The sequence below is a fragment of the Nicotiana tabacum genome, chromosome 8 (genome assembly GCF_000715075.1).
Source record: "Nicotiana tabacum cultivar K326 chromosome 8, ASM71507v2, whole genome shotgun sequence".
In the NCBI taxonomy this organism is placed as follows: Eukaryota; Viridiplantae; Streptophyta; class Magnoliopsida; order Solanales; family Solanaceae; genus Nicotiana; species Nicotiana tabacum.
In genome coordinates this window covers 196,483,850-196,509,504 of record NC_134087.1, presented here as the reverse complement: position 1 = coordinate 196,509,504, position 25,655 = coordinate 196,483,850, and the positions used below count along the sequence as shown (strand labels likewise).

The following is a 25,655-nucleotide window of genomic DNA, read 5'->3' as shown; positions in this document are numbered from 1 at the left end:
AGGCCTACGAAACAAACTATAGCCTACGGGAGAAGAAAACGGAGAGGGGAATAAGGATAGTTGTGCACATCATTATCATTAATTCACTATTCGTCGGGTTTAAGTTATATTCCTTTAGTTCTATTTTATGTGATGGTGGTTAATTGACCATTAAATTAAATGGCGAAATAAAAAATTTTGGAACTTACATTATTAAATATATTATGATATTTATGTGATCACAAAAGCATATTTTCTTTTAGAGTAAAATAATAAATCTAAAATTTAGTTATTTTTTGAATATAAATAGCCAATCTTTTGAAACTAATGGAGTAAAAAAGAAAAGTACTACATAAATTGAAAAGAAGTATTATACATTAATATAAGTGAAATTTAATCTATTATAGTATATTACTTAGTCTATTGTAACATATTATTTAAATATATTTTATAATTATCAGATCATATTCGTTATAAATATAAATTATTATTATTACAGATAGTTTAAGTTAATAATATAATAATATTATACACCGTCAATGCACAAGATTTAACTCTTTTCTTTTAACATATTGCCATAGGGGGAGCAAGACGGGAAAGAGATAGCGTATGAATCCCTTTTTTTTCTGAAATGAAATAAATTAAATGAAGAAAAGAAAAGGAAGGATGACTAACATCCAGCTCCATGAGGATTGTGTAACTATTTACTATAAGTTAAGATTGTGTAACTATTTACTATATATAAGGTCCTCTTCCGTTTGCATAAAAACTCAGCCGAAATAATCCCTCTACTGTATTATACATCTTTTTTTGTGCCTTTTCTTCGTTGTTTTTCCATCCAATTTTGAAGTTCTCATATTTATTTTGTAAGTGGACTAGTGCTATTTTTGGTTTGTTTTAATCTTAACTCTATTATATAACTAAATCTCAACAATGTTGTTTGGGTCAGCAAATAATACTCCCTGCCTGTTAAGTATCCAATGGCTCAAGCAATGCTAAAACCAAATAAAGAGGTAATTTTTTATGTGTGTGAAATTTTGAGAATTCAGTTCAAAATCTTAAGATATTAGTTGAAGTGATCTAACATATGATAAACTCTTTTGGAAATTTTTTTACAACTAATGAGGGACAAATGCATTTCTCTAATTAATGCCCTCTAGCTAATTCTAGGGTTTACATGTGAACATTTTGTTTTACATATAAATTTATGCTCCGCGTTGAAAGTACTGGATTCAGCTGAACCCGGCACTCGCTTGCTGTATCTGCCCCTGGTTGTTATGACTCGACAGGTTGAATTAAGAGAGAGGAGAGCGGTAAATAAAGAAAAATCGATTATGCAAAGTTGCAAACGGCACAAAGTTTGATTCTGATACTATGTGAAAAAATTTGAGCATCCAACCAAATTCTTAAGGTGATGAGTGGAATAGTCTAAGACGTCATATATAAACTCCATTGAAAAGCCTTTTATAATCAATACAAGGGATAACTATAACCCGGTATGTTGAAAATATAATTAAGTAAGTAATTTTGTGATTTCTTTAACAAATTAAACTTTTAAATGATAAAGTAATATATTTTAACAGGCAAAAATATTTTGTAATATAGATAAAAGTATGATACTTTACAACAATAATAATTACGCTTCAGTTCCAAATAAAGTTTTGCTCGGCAATATAAATTATCACTTCTTCTTTTTTCAAACTCAATTTATATCATCGTCATTCAAAAATTTTGTTACTTTTAATATGAAAAAAAAATTTGTATGTTTATTAGTGAACAAAATAGGTGACCATAGGTGAAATATATCTAAGATGTTCGTGTGCACTATAATAAATATTCAACTTATACAACATGACTAAAGACAAGTAACTTTTCACCAGATTGTTATTGCTGAGAAAGTTGGTCATGTCAGAGTGCTCACTTTAAATCGTCCTAACCAGTTAAATGTCATCTCTACAAAAGTGGTAAGTTTTACAAAATAGCAAGAAGGAAATTAAATCTGATTATTTAATTCAAGAATTGTTTTAAATGGCGTCTTTCCCATTCACAAAAACACATTTTAATTTCCTTGTACAAGGCATTGGTTCTAGGACAAAAACTCGAGAAAATTGAGAAAGATGACAATGCACAACTTGTTATCATCAAGGTAAGTATCTTATTTTTTCTTTAATCATTTTTCGATTTCTTTTTCTTTTTCTATAATCAGTTAGAAGTTAGTGATTTATGAAGGGGGTCTTGGAGCAACGGTAACGTTGTCTCCGTGTGACCTATAGGTCACGGGTTTGACCCGTGGAATTAGTTATTGATGCTTGCATCAGGAAAAGCTGCATACATCACACATCTTGGGGTGCGTCACTTCCCCTAACCTGACATGAATGCAGGATGCTTCGTGCACCAGGCTGCCTTTTTAGTGAGAGATTAGTGATTTACGATTTGTAACTCAGTTTCTAATGGGTACATCGCTTTACCCTACTTTACTTAACTAATATCAACTTTTTTTTTTATCTACAACTGAGTTTGAATTATTCAAATTATCATATTTAGCCTTTTTTTAATATTGGATTTTATGTAATGCAAAATATATAGGGAGCTGACCGAGTTTTTTTCTGCTGGTGGGAACTTGAAATATTTTTATGATGGCAGAAAGACAAGTAACTGTCTTCTTTTTTTCAATTTTTTGGGGTGACAAAATATGTTTAGTTGTATAATCTAAAACTATTAAATTATTGACTGTATTTCTTAGGGGATTCTTGCATTGAAGGTATTTATAGAATGCCAAGCATTGGCTTTGCTACAACATTCATACATACAAGAAACCACAGGTACAAATTGTGTGTTGCTCCTCTACAATTCATAATTAGTAGTATATGATATGGAAAAAAAATGGAGCGATCATAGATTTGGTTAATTTCACGTATGGTTCTTTAACTTTATTTACCATAATAGTATAGTCGTAAAATAATTTTTTATTATACTAGGTAATTGAATATTATCCATTATGATAGTACCGTCACAAAATTATTATTTATCACATCAAAGGAACTAAACCGTACCCATTATATTTGTAGGGTCACAAAATTATTTTTTGTCATAATTTTTTTTATAACTTTACGCATTATAATAGTAGTAAACTTATCCACTGCAACAATAATGTTACCTTGATGGATAGGTTTGTTGACGGACTGTCATATATAGTTAGTGGATAAAGTTTAGTGATTTTATTGGTAGAAAACATAGTTTTGACTTTACTATTACTTGGTAAGATTTGTTGATCATTTTACAAATAATAAATAAAGGTTAGTTATTTTAATGTAACAAATGTAATTTTATCATTTTATTGTTATAAATAGATAAAGTTGAATCATCATATGTAAAATTAACCCGTCATAGAGAATTTGGCCTTTCTAACTGTTGATATACTACAGGTTGCTCTTGTTCATGGAATGTGTATGGGGGGAGGTGGATCTTTAATGGTAGCAATGAAGTTCTCTATTGTCACTGAAAAATCTGTTAGTATACATATTTAATATCATATGTAGGAGATTTATCGTAGTATCTAACTTTTATTTCATTGATACCATAGTATTTTTCGACTCCTGAAACAAGATTAGGATACCATCCAGGCTGTGGCTTCTCATATATGCTTTCATGACTTCCTGGTCGACTTGGTAAGCATTCAAATAGCTCTCTCACACACGGACACACAAACACACACACACACACATACATATATATATATATATATATATATATATATATATATATATATATATATATATATATATGTATGTATGTATGTATGTATGTATGTATGTATGTATGTATGTATGTATGTATGTATGTATGTATGTATGTATGTATGTATGTATGTATGTATGTATGTATGTATATGTTTAAAGTGATCATAAAAAAAGCTCTTTTTCTTCTAGGAAGAAGATCCAAATTTATCGGTCTACTATATGAAAAACTTAATTTATCCTCTATTATAATTAGGGGTCATTTGGTACAGCGTATAAGAATAGTGTTGAATAACGTATATTAGTAATGTACGGATGTGACGACCCAAAGGGGTCATCACCTATTTTCTTATCCATTTTGTGCTTCCGAGGCCTTGAAAACCGCATTTAGAGTCGCCTCGATTTGCGTGCGCAATCCGGACGCGTAGCCAGAAAGCTTAAATATGAAATTTTCTGAAAAATGCTAAGTTTTGAGTTTAAAATGAATAAATTTGACTTCGGTCAATATTTTGGGTAAACCGACCCTGACCCATGATTTGACGGTCCCGGAGGGTCCGTAGGAAAATATGGGACGTGTGCATATGTCCGGAATCGAATTCCGAGGTCCCAAACCCAAGAAATAAATTTTTAAGTAAAATTATTTTTTTGAAATTTGTAAGGAAAATGGAAATGAAATTTGATTAGAACGTATTGGTATCAGGCCCGTATTTTGGTTCCGGCGCCCGATACAGGTCTTATATATGATTTAAGATGTTTCTGTAAAGTTTGGTTAAAATCGGACGTCATTTGACGTGTTTCGGACATGAAATCTTAAATTTGAACTTGATGAAGTTTTTGGAAAAAAACTCTTGATTTTGAGGTTTCATTCATTGTTTTTGAGGTTAGTTTGGCGATTTGATCGCACAGATAAGTTCATATGATGTTGTTGAGTTAGTACGTGTGTTTGGTTAGGACCTCAAGGGCTCGGGAGTGTTTTCGGAGGTGTTTCGGGATGGTTTTTGGCTTATAAATGTTGCATGTTTTCTAGCTGTTGGATTTCTGATTCCTCCTTCTTCGCGTTTGCGGGAGTACCCACATGAACGCCATGTGTAATTTTGTCGAAGGGAAATCCTTCTACACGAATGCATATCCCAGGATGTGAACGCAAGGCAATGGGGTTTATAACTTCATGAACGCGGACCTGGCCACGCGAACGCGAAGGCCAAGTGGCCTGGGCAGGGGGTGGGGCAATTACCCTACGCGGACGCGACCGGTTGGACGTGAACGCGAAGACTCGAGGGGATCCTTCTCCGCGAACGCGAGCCCATTCACGCGAACGTGAAGGCTTATCCAGCCTGAGCCATCGCGAACGCGAAGGGTCTGTCGCGAACGCAATGTACATTTTCGCCCAGTGATTTTTAAAATCCAAAAACAGAACACTTTCAGAATTTCTTAAAATTTCATAAAACCTCTTCTTCTCCAAAGCTCTTAGGCGATTTTTGAAGCAATCCTTCACCATAATCTCTTGGGTAAGTACTCTTTAACTCGTTTTCTTCATTTTCCATCAACATCTATCGAAATTCTAGGCCTAAAACATGTAATTAAGGGTAGAAATTAGGGAATTGAGTAGAGTTTGGGCTTTTAAATTTTTCTTGATTTAGACCTCGTTTCGGGGTCGAATTTGAAAACAAATTATATATTCGGGCTCGTGGGTGAATGGGTGATTTGATTTTGGTCTGAGCCTCGTACTTTGGCCAAGCGGGCCCGGGGTCGATTTTTGGGATTTTGGGAAGAATGCTTGGAAGGCTATAATTAGGCATTGGGTTCGCATTGTTTAGCATTTATTGATGTATTGAAGTCATTATTGTATAGATACAATCGATTTGGAGCCGAATTTCTAGAGGAAAAGCGGTAATTGATTTGGCTGTGGAAGTTTGAGGTAAGTGTTTGGTCTAACCTTAGCTTGAGGGATTAGGAGTTTAGTCCTATTTGTTATGTGCTAATTGTCGAGTATGACGTATAGGCATGGTGACGTGTATCTATACGTGGGTATCTAGCATGACTGTGAGTCTTCATATTGCCGATATTCTGATTTTGTTGTATTTTTCATGCTTTAATGATGATTTCTATATGTTGTAAAGAGCATGTGAAGAAATTGTGATCTTTGAATTTCGAGAAGCATTGGCTCGAGTGGTAATACGAATTGTGAAAGTATATGAGATAATTGAACCCTTTGGAGCATTGACTTAAGTGGTAAAGTGAGTTATAAAGTAAGAAGTGAAAGAAAGAGAAAGAGATATTGAATTGTTCCCTTGCCGGGATGCTTGTTGCTTTGTTGATTATCTCCCTTGCCGGGATGTTGAGATTTATTGATATTGTTCCTTTGCCGGGATTTAGCTGTTTAATTGTATTCCCTTGCCATGATTTCTATTATTATTATTTGTTTAATCCCTTGCCCCTTGTTTGTGATTGTTGTTTAGGTGAGGAAGAGCGGTAAAGCACGAAGGGTGATGTCGTGCATTGTTTGCTATTGTGAGGAAAGAGTGTAAAGCACGAAGGGTGATGTCGTGTCATACGATGTACCATTCCGTACCGATATTCATTGACTATATTGTGAAGAAAGAGAGTAAAAGCACGAAGGGTGATGTCGTGCACATTATTATGATACGATTGATTTGGTGAGGACGAAAGTAAAAGCACGAAGGGTGAGGCCGTGCATTTGTTAATTTCTGATTCTTTGTTGATATCTGAGTTATGGTGTTTCTTTCATTACTTGTTGTTATTTGATTTACTTCGAGGTATTAGATTCTCTTACCCTATTTTCCTTGTGATTGTTGTTTGGGTAAGGAAGAGTGTAAAGCAAGAAGGGTGATGTCGTGTATTATTTTGGTGAGAGCGAGAGTAAAGCACGAAGGGTGATGCCGTGCAAATTGTTGATTTCTGCTTCCTTGTTGATATTCTAGTTATGTTGTTTCTTTCCTTACTTGATGCCTTTCTATTCGGAACTATATTTACCCCCACAACATGTTTCCCCTTCCCACATTGACTGGTTATTCCTGTATCTCTTTTCCGATGTATATATATATATATATGAACTGCACAGGTTTATTTGGAGTCTGGTCCTAGCCTCGTCACTACTTCGCCGAGGTTAGGCTGGACACTTACCAGCATATGGGGTCGATTGTGCTGATACTACACTCTGTGCTCTTTTGCAAAGATCCAGGTCTTGGACAACAGCAGTAGCGTGGGAACCAGCCTTCAGTCCAGTGAGACAACGAGGTAGCCCTGCAGGCGTCTGCAGGCCCAGCGTCTCCTCTATCTTTTATTTCAGTATGTTATCTCATGTTTCCGAGACAAACAGTTTATATTTTTCTTTCAAACGGTTGTATTTAGTACTCTTAGAAGTTGTGAGTAATGTGACATCAGTTCTTGGGTAGAGGCATATGTTGATTTTCGCATTATTGTTCAGTTTCTTTAATTTAAGTCTTCCGCATATTTATTAATTCCGCTGTTTTCATGATAATACTGATAATTGTTAAAAGAAGTAATTTTTTAATGAAGTAAGCAGTTAAGGATTGACTTGCCTAGCTCACATTAGTAGGCGCCATCACGACTCCCGAGGGTGGGAAATCCGGGTTGTGACAACGGATTAATAATGTATGGGTTAGTAATACAAGCAGTACAATGCAGAGATTATTTCTTAATCACTATTTGGTGTGGTATATTAAAAATTAAAATACATTGCATAATTTTTAAGATAATTAATTGTTTACAAAAATGCTCTCCATATTCTTTTGTTTTAAGGGACTTTAAGGACAATTTTATCCTTAACCATGCTAATACATGTATTAATATCCTTGGTATTGCTAATATCATGGTTTGCTATGTATTAGTTATACATAGGATAATACCAAATAGGTTGTATAACTAATACTTGCATTAGTAATATATATGTTGAAAACGTGTACCAAATAAGGGATTAGTAATACCAAAGCTAATACATGCATTATTTTCTCTAATGCATCCAACCAAATGATCCCTTAAGGGTTACTCAATCACTTAAATTTAGCAAATCCTCTTGTATTTTTCCTTGACCTTAATAGATGACCAACATGGACTAGATAGATCGATTTCACGTTTCAAAAAACTCTGGAAAATGGTCCAAGTTTGCCCATCTACTTTCAAACACTGTTAAGGTATGAGGCAAAAATGAGAATTTGCTAATAACAAAGATATGAATGAACCTAAAATATAACGGACGATAAAATTAAGATATTTGTATAGTGGGAGAGTATTTTGACTATTTTGTGTTTCTTCTATGATGATCTAAGGAGGGATTGTTGATATATTCAAGTGACAATGTGTATATGTAGGAGAATACTTGGGCTTAACAGGGGCAAAGCTGAAGGTAAAGAAATTGTTGTTGCTGGACTTGCCACTCATTTTGTTCCTTCTGATGTCAGTTCAAGCTTCATTTTTCTCTGAACTTTTTCTTTTCTAGTTTCAACTGATAACCAAAACAGAGATGTTTGTTAGCCCTGACTTTGTAGTATATACTTTTTGTTCCTTCTTTGAGTATACATGGATGTATTTAAGTTATATGCACGAAGACCGTAAAGAATTTACACTATCAGTGTAATTCATAGCATAAGGGGAGTCTTGGAGCAACGGTAAAGTTGTCTCACGAGTTCGAGCCATTGAATCAGCCACTGATACTTGCATCAGGGTAGGCTGCCTACATCGCACTCCCTTGTAGGGCTGTGCACGGATCGGATTGGATCGGATTTAGCCTATTTCGGATTCGGATTTCGGATTCTGAAAAGGGCAATCCGAATCCGATCCGAATTAACATTGGATTGGATCGGATTTTAAACTTTGGATCGGATAATTTTTCGGATTGTCGGATCGGATTGTCACAAAAAATTTCAACAATTTAAAGTTCATTCGGTGTCTCTATCTCATCTTCCATCTACCAAAACAAACAAAAAAATCAAAATAAAATCAAAAGTTGAAAAATAGAACATGAAATAGACATAAAAGACAGAAGAGAAGAGAAGAGAGGCGGAAGAAAGAGACATAAAATCAAAGTAAAATCGGAAGTTTGAGTCATTGAGACTCTTTTAGTCTTCACTGAAGAGAAGAGAGGTGCAAGAGAGGCGGAAAAATCTAAGTGAGTGAGGGGGTGTGTGAAAAATGAATAAGCATAACCCTAAAATTTTAGTGTGTATTTATATAGGTACATATAATTTCGGATATCGGATCGGTTCGGATTAAAATCATACCAATCCGAATCCAATCCGAAAATCCGAAATTTCATAAAACACAATCTGTATCCAATCCGAAAATCCGAAATTTGAAATCCGAAAATCCAAAATAGAGTGGATCGGATTGGATTTCGGATATCCGATCCAAATGCACAGCCCTACTCCCTTGGGGCGCGGCCCTTCCCCGGACCCTGCATATATAAACACAGGACACTTTGTCAACCAGACTGCCGTTATTTTGGTTATCATGCATATTAGGCTTGATATGAAAAATTACACGTGTTATGTAGGTCAACTTAACCTGATAGTCAGTACAAAGAACATAAAATCTATATTAATTTAATTTCTTAGTCATCTTTAAGTATTTTGTGTTTCTATGAATGTTAGAAATTGGTCTGCTTGGAGAAGAGCTTGTTGAGCTTAACAACCGGAGAAGAGAAGGCTATCAGATCAGCCATTCAAGAATTCTCAACAGAAGTTGAGATAGATGAAAGAAGTATCTTGAACAAGTAACACATTTATATTAATTTAATGCAATCTTTATTTATATAATCTTTTGATATGAACTGAGATATATATGCATTATATATATTTAGGCTTTCCATAATCAATGACTGCTTTTCCAAGGATTCCATGGAGGACATTATGAAATCACTTGTAAGATAATTCTTCAGTCTTAATGCACGTTATGATGATAAAAAAAATATAATAATTATTTTTGTTTTTCATCTGGTCTCCGATACCCGCATTAGGGTCCGATTAAATCCAGATTCGTGCTGGGAAGTCTCATATTGAGGGGTAAAACGCTCTCTAACAAAGGAGACTTCATACCCATGGCTCAAACTCGAGACCTCTGATTAAAGATAAAGGAGTACTCACCACTCTGCCAGAACTCTTATTATTTAATGCTTATCTCATGTTCGGGAAGTTGAAACAAGGAAGGTAGGAAATGATTGGATTGTAGCAGTGCTTGGAATCTTAAAAAGATCATCCTCAACAGGATTGAAAATAACACTCAGATCAGTAATTCTTTACCTATTACCAAAATAAACTTGCTTTGACTTCTATACATTTTGAAGACCAAAGGATTTTATATAAACATTGACAGTATAAATATTTTGCACTATATTAGTGTAGGTTACCACTCACATTCATTCAAAAAATTTATATGTAATATCTTATAAGTAACCTAATTATGAATAATCTCAATATTTCAGATTCGAGAAGGAAGAAAACTAACGTTGTCTGAATTCCTCAAGCAAGAATTTAGACTTTCAATAAACATATTGAGAACAATCATATCTAGCGATATCTGAGGTAATTAAATATGTACATATTTCTCATTAATTTGTATTAAGAAAGTTGAATTGTAATAATATCTCCCTTTCGAATCTAATTAGTTGAGTTTATTTTTCCATTTATAAGGGCATGCAGGCTATCACAATTGACAAGGATAGTTCTCCAAAGGTATGTTTCTCTTCCTCTTGAGGGGAGCCTTAGAGAAACAGTAACGTCATTTTTGTATAACATATAGTTTATGAGTCAGAGTCGTTGAAGCAACCACTGATGCTTGCTTTAGGGTAGGTGTCTACATCGCACCCCTATGAGGGTGGCCCTTCTCCGAATCCTATGTGAATGCGGAATATTTTGTGCATCGCGTTCCCGGTCTACATCATACATCACACATTCATGTTTGTTATTATCACCAACCCAATTTAAATATATTATGCTACATCTGGTCCATATTATCTGTATTATAAGGTTATCGCGTACAATTCAGAAAGATATCTAATAGCTTGAATTATAGAGTATATGAACTAGACCGTTGTCTCTCTTAAATGTTTCACTTAATTAGCACTCCACTAATTGGAATAGTAATGGGAACTCGAAGAAGAAAAGTAACAAATACTTCTAATTTTTCTGAAATGTCACATATTTTGGAACAAAATTAATTTGTCAAAACAACTAATATTTGCGTGACTGGAGAAAGTATTGAGTCGTGCAAAGATTTACGGAAATAAGAAAGAACAACAAACAAACCCGGTGCAATCTCATAAGTGGGGTTTGGGGGAGGGGATGGGGAGGTTGTGTGCAGGCAGACCTTAGGTAGAGATGTCGTTTCCAATAGGCACACGACTCAAGGTAAAATGAGAAAGAAGTGACAGATTATGCTAACTATGGTTTGATGGATTATTTACTCTAAAAGTGCATTAGAATGGATTTAGTCCAATCTTTTATTTAAACCATTACAGAAGAACCTAATTAAACTAACTAATTAGGTTGCTACTTCATTTGTTCTCAGTGGTACCCTCCAACTCTTGAGAAGGTGAAAGATGAGCAACTCACCATGATTTTCACGCCGTTTGAAGAACATTTGGAGCTACAAATTAGAGACAAAGAAGAGTTCAGGTTTGTAAGCATTCAAAATTGTTCTTCTTTAATTACCTTACATTATATCATTGTGTAATAATTCATATAATATGATCAACAGGTGGGATGGAAAATATGAAAATTCAGTATATTATCAACTTAACCAAGAGAAGAATCAAATAGGAATATCCCAATCAATTGTTCTTGGAACTGGTCATAGACAATCTACATTATGAGATTATTAGATAACAAATTCTATTTTATTTGTAGAAATGTATGTTTGAGGCACATACGATTTGGTAAGGGGTATCAACATCTGATACTACTATCGAAAAAAAATCTTTTTTATGTGTGTTTGTGGAAATAATTTTTTTCCAAGAAATAATTTTCGTACATGTACAATAGGTCTAAGATGATAAACGTTTGTTATTGTGAAGAGGAAAATGGAAAATACATTGTTGTGGATCTACAATATAGACACAATATCACGACCCAAATTCAAATAGAAATACTATCGTGACGACACCTAGCCTTTACGACTAGGTAAGCCTAGCATTTGCGGAATAATAAAAATGAAAGCATAAATTTAATAGCTAATTGCAACAGATAATTAAATACTGATAGAAATGTCGTTCGGCATGTACAATTACCAACTCTAAAAATATACACAAAATTCTTCCAAGACCCAGAACACCATAAGTCACAAGTTTCTAAGAATTTGTCTACAATTCTACATATCAGTATCTAAAAGAAGTATGTCACACCCCTTTTTTTAAAAACTCACTAAACCCTCTTAAATTAATAAAAATGTTTGTAAAGCTTGAAAAGGGTTTTCCAATTAGAACGTGACAAAAATTGTGTTCAAAAGGAAATAACTCAGAGTCGCCACCTGACATTTGTTTTGGTATGCCAGGTCACCATTTTTTTTTAAAAATGATTTTTCTTTTAAAACACTTGGGATTACAAAACTATGTCTGCACCAGAGATTCGGGTAAGGGGTTCAATTGACTCGGGGAGAAGGTGTTAGGTAACTAGTACGATTGCGTACTCGATTTAGTTGGCTTTTAAAATATTCAAATCAAGGTAAAAATAATTACAGAAAAGAAAAATAAACACAAGAAGCTCGAGGTCGTCCCCACCTAATAAATAAAAATAAAATAAAAATAAAAATAAAATACTACAAATCTATATGCGCCTCCTCAATGCTCGTCAAGGCCTCCAAAATATTTACAAAGTTCTTCGGGGCATTCCCCGGAATAAAATATCTACATATCCTTCGGGGCATTCCCCGGATAAATTTAACTAAAGGGAGCGACCTCTCACCTCATATAAAAATAAAAAAGAAAAGGAAAATCCTTATATTCGCCTACCCGAGTGTTGACGGCCTAGCATGGTCCTAGCGGACAATAAAAGTAGAATAAATCTAATAGAAATTAATTTCATGTTATTTCATGCATTTTAGACCAAGCCCACTCCTAAAGCATGTAAATTGAGCACTAATGGGGTAAATCTTCCCCAACTCCCACCCCTTAATTTCAGGCATAATAATTCTTGCTCATTAGGATGAAACAAATCCAAAGCAAACAAAACATCTGTTGTGAACCTGCGTGACTCAGTATGGGATAATGGGCTAGAAATGTGCAACAAAACTGATGCACTTGGGAGTATTGGGCGCAGAGCTAAATTGAGAAGAGGCCCCTGACTAAACAACCAAATAGAATGGGAGGACATTATATTTGGGATCCGGGGGGAATACAGAGGACGGGAATTATGTTGCAGCTTTGGCTCAAGACTGTGCTTCTCATCTCTTCTGAATCTCTACCTCATCCCCTTTCTCTGAGTTCTGCTTCTCATCCTTATTCTTATCTCTATTCGTAGTTACTTAGTTTCCATTATAGTATAGTTTGAGTGTTGCAATTGGTATCTCAAGGTTGTAATTAGTGATTCTCTTTCTTATTATATAGTGAGGAATTTTGGGTTTGTTACATTGGTGCTTTCATCCAGAGGTCTTCAATGGAGGACCAAATATTTCGAACTATCGATGATTCAATTAAGAGCGTGAAGGATTCGTGGTCGAAGGATATCGCTGAAATTCGTTCATTGTTACATGAGTTGGTTGAAAACCTTACAACGAGTAAGTCTACTCCAGTGGAATTCCGACGATTCAGTGGCGAGGATCCAGAGGTATGGATTTCTCAGGCTGAACGCTACTTTGAATTTTATGGCACGTCGAAAAATAACAAACTATTACGCGCATCTATTTACCTAGACGGTGAGGCACTGGAGTGGTTTCGATGGCTTCTACGGAACAAGCAATTGATGGATTGGGAACACTTTGTTGCAAAGGTGCGAATTCGTTTTCGTACAGAGCATCTCGCATTGCTGGAAGGTCACATTGCCACAATCAAGGAATATTCTACAGAAATTGAAGCCCAGGTGTTGGACAATATGTCACATGGCTGCTGTTGTTCCAAGGTGTTTGGTACAGAGAGAGTAGATATTAACGTCCTTACTGATGCAATGGGATCTGATTCAAACAATGGAAACTCAGAGGATGTCCAGGTGTTTGATGAAAGCTCTCACAGAGATGAGGTTAGTGCCTCTCTTGTGCAATTTACGCCCGTTTCTGAAGTTCTTGTTTCGGCAAGTATAGATCCAATTAAGGGATCCTCAGCAACACGCGAAGGCGAGGTGTTTGATAATTTTTCTCAAGCAGCTGCGCAAACTTTTCAAGAGTTCTCACCTATGGCAGATGACTTTGAGATTATTTGTCCTGTTCTCAGCAAAGAGCTGGAGTCAGAGAGTGAAGATTATGTAAATACCCATCTCATTATCCATGCCTATAGACTTCCTTTTATCATTGGCAATGGAGAAGGTATCATAGTTACATATGAAGATAACAAGCACTCAAGAACTGATGCGAGTCAGTCGTTTGATAATTTTCGGTACCATTTCAGTTAAACTTTGGTTGACAATGAAGTGGTCGAATCACTCGGGGTCAATGGCCTCTTGATTATGGATGGAATCAGATTGATGCATGAGCATATATCTATATACCTACCATTTGATCCCGGTGAGTCTGTTCCTCCTCACATTTTATTTGAGCACTTGAAAGTACATTTGGATAAATCACTGTACTTGCCCATTACGCTACATTCTGGTGCTTTTAGCTTGGCTGAATACATACGGAGATACTTAAAGTTGGCACGATTTTTCATTTACACACCTGAACTTAAAGGTATTCCTATTGAACCGAAACTTATTCAATTGAGCACTTCTTTGACAATCAGCCAAACTTACAAAGTTTGTGCAATGCACTCGCTGCTGACGTGGCGAATGACGAATAAAAAAAGGACATATTATTTTGAGTAAAAAAAAAAGAAAAAAACTATGTTAAATCTATTTAATAAACAAAATAATCAGTGGTCTTGGTGCTCTTCACTATTTTCATGTGTGTTCTTGTTCTAAGCACGATTTTAATCCAAATTTTTAAGAGAAACTCCTCCAAATTTGTTATAACTTCAGCTAAAGATTCCCCACGACGATCCGAAGACAGCCCCAATATTAAGTTCTCAAACTTTCATCAAATCAAGTAACCCATTTTAAACCTTCAAGCTTTTTAAAGACCCTATTAATGGTGGCTTTCATTTAGTCACAGTTCTCTGCAATAAGATTTCAACAATTTCTTGCTTGAACCCGGGAATCTCAAATCCCTCCAAAAGCTTCTCCTCTGAAAGTGTGAACATAGCTCCTATTTTTGAATGAGGATATTGATTTGATATTTTTATTATCTCAAGCCGCAGACATTTGCCTTTAGCATCAGCTCTTTTTTCTGCTTTACTTCATTGCTCTTCCTCTCTGTTAGCTCTTAATGCATACAGTGAAGCAAGAATTTGGCAAGTATTTGTTTCAAGTCTTTACTAAATAGATTGGTGTCATGCGCTTAGTATTACACGAGAGAAAGAAGGGGGTGCGACTACTTCTCTCCGGCCAGCAATGTCATGGCAGATCTGTTTTGTTTTTGAGGGAGAAGAAGAAGCAAATAAAAAAGAAAAAAATAAAAAATCTATTTTTGTGGGTCTTCACGCGCCTATATCGAGTGAAATTCACTTTATGTGTCAACTCAGCAAGAAGTGTTCAATTGGAATAAGTTTCGGTTAGTATAAGTGCTCAATAGAAACACCCTTGAGTTCAAGTGTCCAAATGAAAAATCGTGCCAACTTTAAGTGTCTCCGTATGGATTCAGCCTTTTAGCTTTGTGGATAATTTTGAGATAGCTACCGAATTGTTAGAAAGTTCACTCAGTAATTTCAATTCCTTAGTGGTTTCCTTTTGCTTCTATTGGAATGTGGAAATCCGAAGTGGAACTACTATTGCGGAGGAAAAATCACGAACCAGTGTAGTCTTAGCATTTGACAACATTCCTCAGAGGGTTCCAAATAGATTTCTGCTAAGTCCAATTTCACATAAGGAGTCATGGGTGATTCATTTTCTTAGGCATGTGTCTATTCTGCCACGTGATAAAAAGTTCATATTGGCTAATAAGGTCCTTGATATTGAGACATATGTACTGATGATATCTTATTGGTTGAGTCTACAAACCCAGCTTGGTTGGAAGAGTTCGTGTTAAAGCAGTATTTGCGACAAAATTTTCAGTGTTTATTTCTGAGTTGCATAGTACTAAATCGCTCGACTATTTTGCCTACATCATTTTATAAGGACAAGTGTTATATGCACCTTCCAATGGTACTGTGTGCTGGAGGGAAGTTGTTTGATGGAACCATCACCCGAGGATGTTCATTATAGAAAGATCATGTTGATAGTTTTAGACAGCTCCCAAATGTAGTCCACAATGGCCATTTCATGGTTGTTATGCATAAGGAGCTTAAGCTAGAGAGTTCCCTGCTGGTTAGCAAGGATGAATATGCAACGCAAGCGACTATATTTGGACTTCATATTTTCATCGATGGAGTAAATGACTTTCTCCTTAGTGCATGGCCATCCATAACAAATAATGCAAAGGATCTAGTTCCAACAATGCTACCAGAGGATACGAAACAGAGAAGTACTTCCGCAAAAGTTATTGAACAACCATCTTTTCAATGGGAGGAAGCAGCAGACAAGCCAATAGACCATATAGTGCTGTCCAAACTGAAGCAGTTCCGGGTAATAGGCAATCTCATGAAACCAGCAATAAAGGTCATTGCAGCAGATTTTTCAGAAGAAGAAATCAAGTATCTAAAATATATGTTCGTGAGCATGGCTACAAATAATAGTGAAACAATCACTTATGAAAGAATAAAATCTGGATTGGCTCGGCTTGCTTCAAAACTTTTAGAAGCTAAAGTTCTGCAACTCATGCAGGCTTGTGTTTTGAAGTGTAAGGGCTCCTTTTATTGGATAACATTGTTTCAACTTCAAGACAAAATACATGGTGCAACTTCACACTTAGCTAGATTGATCTTGCGGCCAAATGGTGATGCAAATTGTTGTACTGTTATGCTTCTACTAGCTATATGTGAGGCGAAACTATTGGAAGAGAAAACCAACTATCCTACTGTTGCGTTGCATTTACTGTTTGTTGTTGACAAGGTCAAGCGGATATTGCTGCATTTTCTACTTTACTCGAACCTTGAAGACAAGGTTCTTTTTTAGGCGGGAGGTATTGTTGTGAACCTGCGTGACTCAGTATGGGATAATGGGCTAGAAGTGTGCAACAAAGCTGATGCACTTGGGAGTATTAGGCCTGGAGCTAAATTGAGAAAAGGCCCAATGACTAAACAACCAAATAGAATGGGAGGACATTATATTTGGGATCCGGGGGGAATACAGAGGACGGGAATTATGTTGCAGCTTTGGCTCAAGACTGTGCTTCTCATCTCCTCTTCTGAATCTCTACCTCATCCCCTTTCTCTGAGTTCTACTTCTCATCCCTATTCTTATCTCTATTCGTAGTTACTTAGTTTCCATTATAGTATAGTTTGAGTGTTGCAATTGGTATCTCAAGGTTGTAATTAGTGATTCTCTTTCTTATTATATAGTGAGGAATTTTGGGTTTGTTACAACATCAAACAAATAAAGAAAGAGATGGAAGAATAACACTCCTAGCTACACATTCGAAACAACTGAAGAAGCGAGAATCAAAGAAAGCTATGAGGCATGTAAAAGCAAAGTGAGTCTGCATAAAAAAAATGGTCATCTAAAGATTTTCTTATCATTTCCCCATTTCTTGTGTAAAGTTAAGCATGTCCCTTCTAAAGCTCCTACTAATTTTATCTAACTGATTTACTCTTCCGACATTAACACTCGAGCTCACACCAACACACCCTTAAATGAAACAATGGGATGACACCATAACTCAATTTAGTATGGAAAATGACAAACTCTGAATACTTTAACCGAACGAAAAGCTATTAAAAGCCTATAAGATTGTTAAGTGACATGGCTTTAGAAATTTAAGATGCGTGAACTCTGAAGCACTGTATCCAGAAATGTAAACTTCCAAAAATCTAAGCTAGAAGTCCTTCAGCAACAAAAAATTTCAGACGACAAACTCATCAATGCTGATTTCTTCCGAATGACCAACAAAGCAGCAAGCACATCGGTGCCTTTGGAAATTAGGAACAGGTGCATGACGATCATAAGGAATACGTCGTTAATTAAATATTCATTCCGACATCCGCACTACTAGTCCGTTTCCCTCAAACATATCAGAATCAATATAAACTCATCATGATTCATGAAAAAAAATTACATCACAGGCTAATTACAACCAAACAAACTTGCATACATTTTCCATACTAACAAAATCGCAATTACTATCACATTCCGATCAATACCATAAAAAATTAAAAAGGAATAAAGAGATGAACCTGAAGTTGAACCTTTCCTTTGATAATAGAAGTGAGATCAACTACAGAGCTTTGAATCCAAAATCCCAGCAAGAAAATAACAGCAACTCAAACTCAGAACCGCGAACCAGTAGCAAGGCTCGAACGGCGCAGAAAAACTCGATGGACTCCGAACTCAATCGAATCCCATATTTGAACACCAGAAACGAAAAATGAGGAAGAAATTCCAGAATCTTTCTTTGTATATATTTTTCTGATTTTTTCGGATGTCAAAGAAACAAAGGTAGTGGAAGATTTCGAAAAGAAGTAGAATCCAAAATCGGAAGAAGAGAGCCGAAAATCTAAGAAAAGCTAAACTAAATATTTTTTTGTTTTCTGGATTTCAGAAGAAAAAATTGACAACTAAACTAAATTTGTAGCATTTTGCTCAGAATCTCAAAAAACAGAAACATTAGAAATTTTTATCTCAAAGACTATCTCCCCCAAAATTTCCTCTCTTTTCCGTTTCGTCTCTGTTTTCCCCTCCTTTCGTTCTTATTGTGTGGCTGCTGAAGCTTTTGCAATTAGGTGGTGAGGTCGCTAGGTTAGAGAAGAGAGGGGTGGTGCGTTTTTGATGATGTGAAGAAGCAGCCACTGATGGAGTTAGGTTGGAAGATGGCCGTTCTCTTGGGAGCGAGGGTGTTTCCAGGATTGAAGAGAAACTCTCCCTCCTTAGTTCCTAGGTCTAGGGCTTAATTAAACGGCAGGGGTGTTGGGCTAAGGGTTAATTTTGGGTCAATGGGGATTTGGGTTCAAAGGCTAATTTGAAATTGGGTCATTTTCTTGTCCAAAATTGAGCTAAAATTGTCTTAAATTAACTAACATGGGCTTCTTAGAAGATCTGGATTTCGTTAACTAAGGGCCTGAGTTTTCCTTATTTAAAATAGTATAAAGCATTTAAAAAAATATAAGACTACTCCCAATTAATTAAAATAAACTATTAAAGATAGACCATAAATGAAACTGTTTTCTTTTGGTATTTTTCAAGATTAAAAATGACTACAAAACATTAATGAAACTATTTTTTGTTTAATTTTTATTTTCTTGTAATAAAAATTAGTAAAAGAGTAATCACAAGAAAATTAGTTGAAATAGCTATATTAGGCCTAAATTAAATATTTACATGCTAAAATATAAGAAATTTTGGGGAGGGTCAAAAATCACATGTCTACAAAGTAAAGGGAGAATCAACACAAGGAGATAGAGGGGGACTCCGAGGTCTGCGGACGCGGCAGATGTACCTTGAAGCCTTCGGAGCAGCAGCGACTGTGCAACTGGATCTGCATACGAAAAACATGTGCAAAAGTATCACGACCTGAATTTGCCACCCTCGGGAGTCGTGATGGCGCCTACTAGTGAAAGCTAGGCAAGCAAACCGTTTGAACTATTTGCCTTTTTTCCCTTTTTAATCCTTTAACAATTATGAACCAACAGTTTATAAACAACGGAATTTAAACAACCGAAAGAAACAAATAAAACCATTTAAATATTTTCAATACAATTTCTTAAACAAATACTACCCAAAACTAGTGTCACAACTTCATAGACGGTCTAGGAATACTACGAACAAGGTCCGAGAAATAAATACAACACTGTTTCTGAAATACATAAATGAAATAGGATGAAAGGATAGATGGAGATGGCAGGGCCTGCAGGACTATCTTGGATCTCCGAATGGGCTGAAGGCAGCAAATTTCACTACTGTCTAAAAGCTACAACACTGGGATCTGCACACAGTGCAGAGTGTAGTATCAACACAACCGACCCCATGTGCTGGTAAGTCCTAGCCTAACCTCGGCGAAGTAGTGACGAGACTAGGACCAGACTACCAAATAAACATGTGCAGTTAAATCATATACAACGGAAAATAAAAGCAGAAATGTACAGTTAAGGATGGGAGGGAGGAAACATGTGGCGGGGACATCGAATAATAACATAAGAACAACAAATAAATATAAGGATCACCATAGTTCAATTGAAGATAGGATGTGCGGATCATGCTGCGGGGTACAACAAGAATCAACAAAAAACCAACAATTAAACGTAGAGAAGCCATAACTCAGTTATCAATAAAAGTCAGGAAATCAAGACAAGTGCACGGTATCACCCTTCGTGCTTTAACACTCACTCACAAAAACAATGCACGGCATCACCCTTCGTGCTTTAACACTTTCTCACCAAAACAGTACACGGCATCACCCTTCGTGCTTTACACTCCTCCTCACCCAAGCAATAATCACAAAGCAATTTGGGCTAGGGAATCAATAACTTCAAAATAAAATCAAGTAACAACAGAAAATCAGTAAATAAACGTAAAGGACAACATAACTCAATTATCAGCAAAAATCAGAAAAACAATCATACATGGTATCACCCTTCGTTCTTTTACACTCTTCCTCACAAAATCATACGTGGTATCACCCTTAGTGCTTTAACACTCTCTTACCAAAATAATGCACGACATCTCCCTTCATGCTTTAACACTCTTCCTCACCCAAGCAACAATCACAAAGCAATTTGGGCAAGAAAATAAATAAAATCACAATAAAATCCCGGCAAGGGAACAATGGTACAAGAATTGAATCCCGGCAAGGGAACAATATCAAAAGCATCAACATCCCGGCTAAGGAGATAGCATTAAAAGCAACGACATCCCGGCAAGGGAGACAATATAATAATTCTCTTCTCTTTTCACATTTACTTCACAACTCATTTCGCAACTTGAGCCAATGCTCTATAAGGTTCAATCGTCAATTATACTTCCACAATTCATTTAACAACTTGAGCCAACGCTCTTCAATATTCAAATACTAATATTACTTCCACAAGCTTTGCTCAACAATAGGAATCATCACATAAGTTATGAACAATACAAACAGAGCCACATTAATCATAGTATAAGACTTACGTGCATGTTTGACACCAACGTATAGATACTCATCACCATGCCTATACGTCGTACTCAACAATTAACACGTAGCAAATCAGACACAACTCCTAATTCCTCAAGCTAAGGTTAGACCAAACACATACCTCGATGCCATGAACACAATTCAAGTCTCAACTACCGCTTTACCTCTCGATTCCACCACCAATTCACTCGTATCTAGCCAAAAGTTACTTAATTATATCAATAAATATAAATGAAGCAATTCTAATGCATGAAAATAGGTTTTCTAAAGTTTTCCCCAAAAAGTCAAAAATCGCCCCAGGCCCACATGGTCAAAACCCGAGGTTCAAACCAAAACCCGATTACCCATTCTATCATGAACCCAAATATATAATTTATTTTGATATCGGACCTCAAATCGAGGTCCAAATCCCCAAAATTTTAAAAACCTAGGTTCTACCCAAAACACCCAATTTTCCCTCGTGAAAACCTTTGATTTGAGTTGAAATCATAAGAAAAGATGTTAAAGATCAAAGAAAACGAGTTAGAAATGACTTACAATCGATTTGGACGAGTACTTGTCTTTGAAAAATCGTCCAAAGGTGTTTTGGTTTTGAAAGAGTTTGAAAAATGAAAGATTTTCGGCTAAGCTATGAATTTGCAGGTTGCAGATGTCGCAATTGCGGCCAAGGGTTCGCAAATTGCGAACCCTTCATAAGACTGCTATCATCGCATTTGTGATTAACGTTCGCAATTGCGAACTTGCTTTTGCGATAGGATTGTCGCATTTGCGACACTGGGGAGTTCAGGGCATTTTCGCATTTGGGAAGGGACATTTGCATTTGCGATATCGCTTTTGCGATAAATACATTGCATTTGTGACCCATGGCAGCCCAGTTCGTCTTCGCATTTGCGATAAGATTTTGCATTTGCGAAGTCTGCAGACCTGCAACATACCAGAAATTCCTAAGTCCAAATTTCACTCCGTGGCCTAACCAAAACTCACCCGAGCCCTCGGGGCTCCAAACCAAACATGCACACTAACCCAAAAATATCATACGGACTTGCTCGTGCAATCCAATCACCAAAATAACATCAACAACTATGAATTTAGCATCAAAATCAAAGAAAATCTCAAAAACTTCCAAAGTTTCAAATTTTACAACTAAGGTTCCGAATCACGTCATATGACCTCCGTTTCTTACCAAATTTTACAGGCTCGACTTAAATCACATATAAGACCTGTACCGGGCTCCGAAACCAAAATACGGGCCCGATACCATCAAATTCCAAACATATTTCACTTATATATATTGACAGTATAAATATTTTGCACTATATTACTGTAGGTTACCACTCACAATCATTCAAAAAATTTATATGTAATATCTTATAAATAAACTAGTTATCTATAATCTCAAATATTTTAGATTCAAGAAGGAAGAAAACTAACGTTGTCTGAATGCCTCAAGCAAAAATTTAGACTTTCAATAAACATATTGAGAACAATCATATCTAGCGATATCTATGACGTAATTAAATATGTACATATTTATCAATAATTTGTATTAAGAAAGTTGAATTGTAATATATCTCCCATTTGTATCTAATTAGTTGAGTTTATTTTTCCATTTATAAGGGCATACGAGCTATCATAATTGACAAGGCTAATTCTCCAAATGTATGTTTCTCTTCCTCTCGAGGGGAGCCTTAGAGAAACAGTAACGTCATTTTTGTATAACATGTAGATCATGAGTTAGAGTCGTTGAAGCAACCACTGATGCTTGCTTTAGGGTAGGTGTCTACATCGCACCCTTATGGGGGTGGCCCTTCTCCGAACCCTATGTGAATGCGAAATATTTTGTGCATCGCGTTCCCTGTGTACATCACACATCACACATTCATGTTTGTTATTATCACCAACCCAATTTAAATATATTATGCTACATCCGGTCCGTGTTATCTGTATTATAAGGTTATCGCGTACAATTAAGAAAGATATCTAGTAGCTTTAATTATAAGAGTATATGAACTAGACCGATGTCTCTCTTAAATGTTTCACTTAATTAACACTCCACTAATTGGAACAGTAACGTGAATTCGAAGAAGAAAAGTAACAAATACTTCTTATTATTCTAAAACGCCATATATTTTGGAACAAAATCAATTTGTCAATACAGCTAATATTTGCGTGACTGAAGGAAGTATTGAGTCGTGCAAAGATTTACGAAAATGAGAAAGAACAAAAAACAAACCTAATGTAATCTCATAAGTAAAGTCCGGGGAAAGCAATGTGTATGCAGACCTTACCCTTACCTTAAGAAAGTAAAGAGATTATTTTCAATCACATGGCTCAAGGAAAAATGAGCAAGAAATGACATAATTATGCTAACTATGGTTTGATGGATTATTTACTCTAGAAGTGCATTAGAATGGATTTAGTCCAATCTTTTATTTAAACCATTACAGAAGAACCTTAAACTAAGTTATGTTGCTACCTCATTTGTTGTCAGTGGTACCCTCCAACTCTTGAGAAGGTGAAAGATGAGCAACTCACCATGATTTTCACGCCGTTTGAAGAACATTTGGAGCTACAAATTAGAGACAAAGAAGAGTTCAGGTTTGTAAGCATTCAAAATTGTTCTTCTTTAATTACCTTACATTATATCATTGTGTAATAATTCATATAATATGATCAACAGGTGGGATGGAAAATATGAAAATTCAGTATATTATCAACTTAACCAAGAGAAGAATCAAATAGGAATATCCCAGTCAATTGCTCTTGGAACTAGTCGTAGACATTCTGCATTATGAGATTATTAGATAACAACTTCTATTTTATTTGTAGAAATGTATGTTTGAGGCAAAGACGATTTGGTAAGGGGTATCATCTAAATATCTGATACTGCTTCAAAAAAATATCTTTTTTATGTGTGTTTGTGGAAATAATATTTTTCCAAGAAATAATTTTCGTACATGTACAATAGGTTTAAGATGATAAACGTTTGTAATTGTGAAGAGGAAAATGGAAAATATATTGTTGTGGATCTACAACGGAGACACAATTATGACATATTGGTGCATCATCAGTTTGCCGATCATATGACCCTTGATAGGAGGGTGTAAAGGTCGGGAATTATGGTAGAAGATTAGTAGGCAGTCGAGCATCGTCTCTTTCATTCCAGTAGTACTAGCGTTACTTTATTCTTGTTTTCCATATTCTTAGATTTCTATTATTACTTGATGTTGCTTTTGTTTTAGTTTTTATATTATCTTCATGATATTATTGCTTCTTTGATTTTTTTTATTACTCTATTCTGTTGTGATTATGCATGCTTGCATTGAACCGAAGGTCTATCGAAAACAACCTCTCTACTTGTACAAGATAGGGATAAAGCTATGTGCACACTAGGATAAAGCTATGTGCACACTATCCTTCTAGACCTTATTTGTGAGACCTTATATGTGGTATGTTGTTGTTTTGATAAAGTAGAGCCTAGTGTTTTCATTTTTTAGCTAATACAGTTAGGCCATATGTTATTAGATTGAACAAGCCTAAATTGAGCTATATAGTAAGAATTTATATAGTCAATCTCAACCTGCTTGGGATTGAGGCATAGTTATTGTTGTTCGACAATATGATAGAATTCAATAAGAAACTAAAGAGCCACTCAAAATGCAGGCGAGAATGTAAACACTTTTGGCCTCACAAATCCTCACAACGTGATGAATCATTCCAAGTCTAATGTTGATCTTTCTAAGACATTTGTGTCCTCACTTTTGGTTGTATACAAAACCATAAATGTCCGGTGCGAGAGAATTACCGCACCTGTGTGGCCGCGGATGTGGCGATGGGAGCGCAAAAGCGGAAATGGAGATGGGAGCTAGGTCCGCAAAAGCAGCTTTGTGGGAGCCCGACCGTAGGAGCAGAGGAAACCAAAGAAGCGGGAGAATTGTCTCTTATGCAACACTGCAGAAGCGGATAAGTGGCAGCAGGTGCGAGAAGGCCTGGGCAGTATATTAAAAATGGGGGTTCCGTCTTTTTCACCATTTTGAACATATCAAGCTTGGTATTATGCTATTTTGAGAGATTTTCGAGGGGTTTCTTGAGGTAAGTAACTTGTGCTCATTTTTATTCAATAATCTTGTTTCCCCATTGATTTTCCCATCCAGATTGTGTGGTTTTGAGGTGAAATTTGGAAATTTGAGGCTAGGGATTTGGAAAGTTTGATTTTGTGTCGGATTTTGGCAAATTTGATATGGTTGGACTCGTGGTTGAATGAGCTTCAGGTTTTGTAACATTTATCGGATTTTGAGTCGTGGGCCAAGGAGGCGGCTTCTAAGTCGACTTTTGACTTGTGATTAATAACTTAGTATTTCCTTATGGAATTGATTTCTTTAGCCCGTGTTGATTGTACTACATTGTTTATGGCTAGATTCGGAGGCCGTTTCATAAGGCAAAGGTGTATTGGAGTAGTGATTTGCTCAGATTGAGGTAAGTAACACTTCTAAACTTGGTCCTGAGGATACGAAACCCTAAATT

At 35.8% G+C, this 25,655-nt stretch overlaps 1 pseudogene; it reads left to right on the top strand.

Moving 5' to 3' along the window:
* The first annotated feature begins 959 nt into the window (after positions 1–959).
* LOC107817430 (3-hydroxyisobutyryl-CoA hydrolase-like protein 5) lies at positions 960–23,926 on the top strand (annotated as a pseudogene).
* Positions 23,927–25,655: the final 1,729 nt, after the last annotated feature.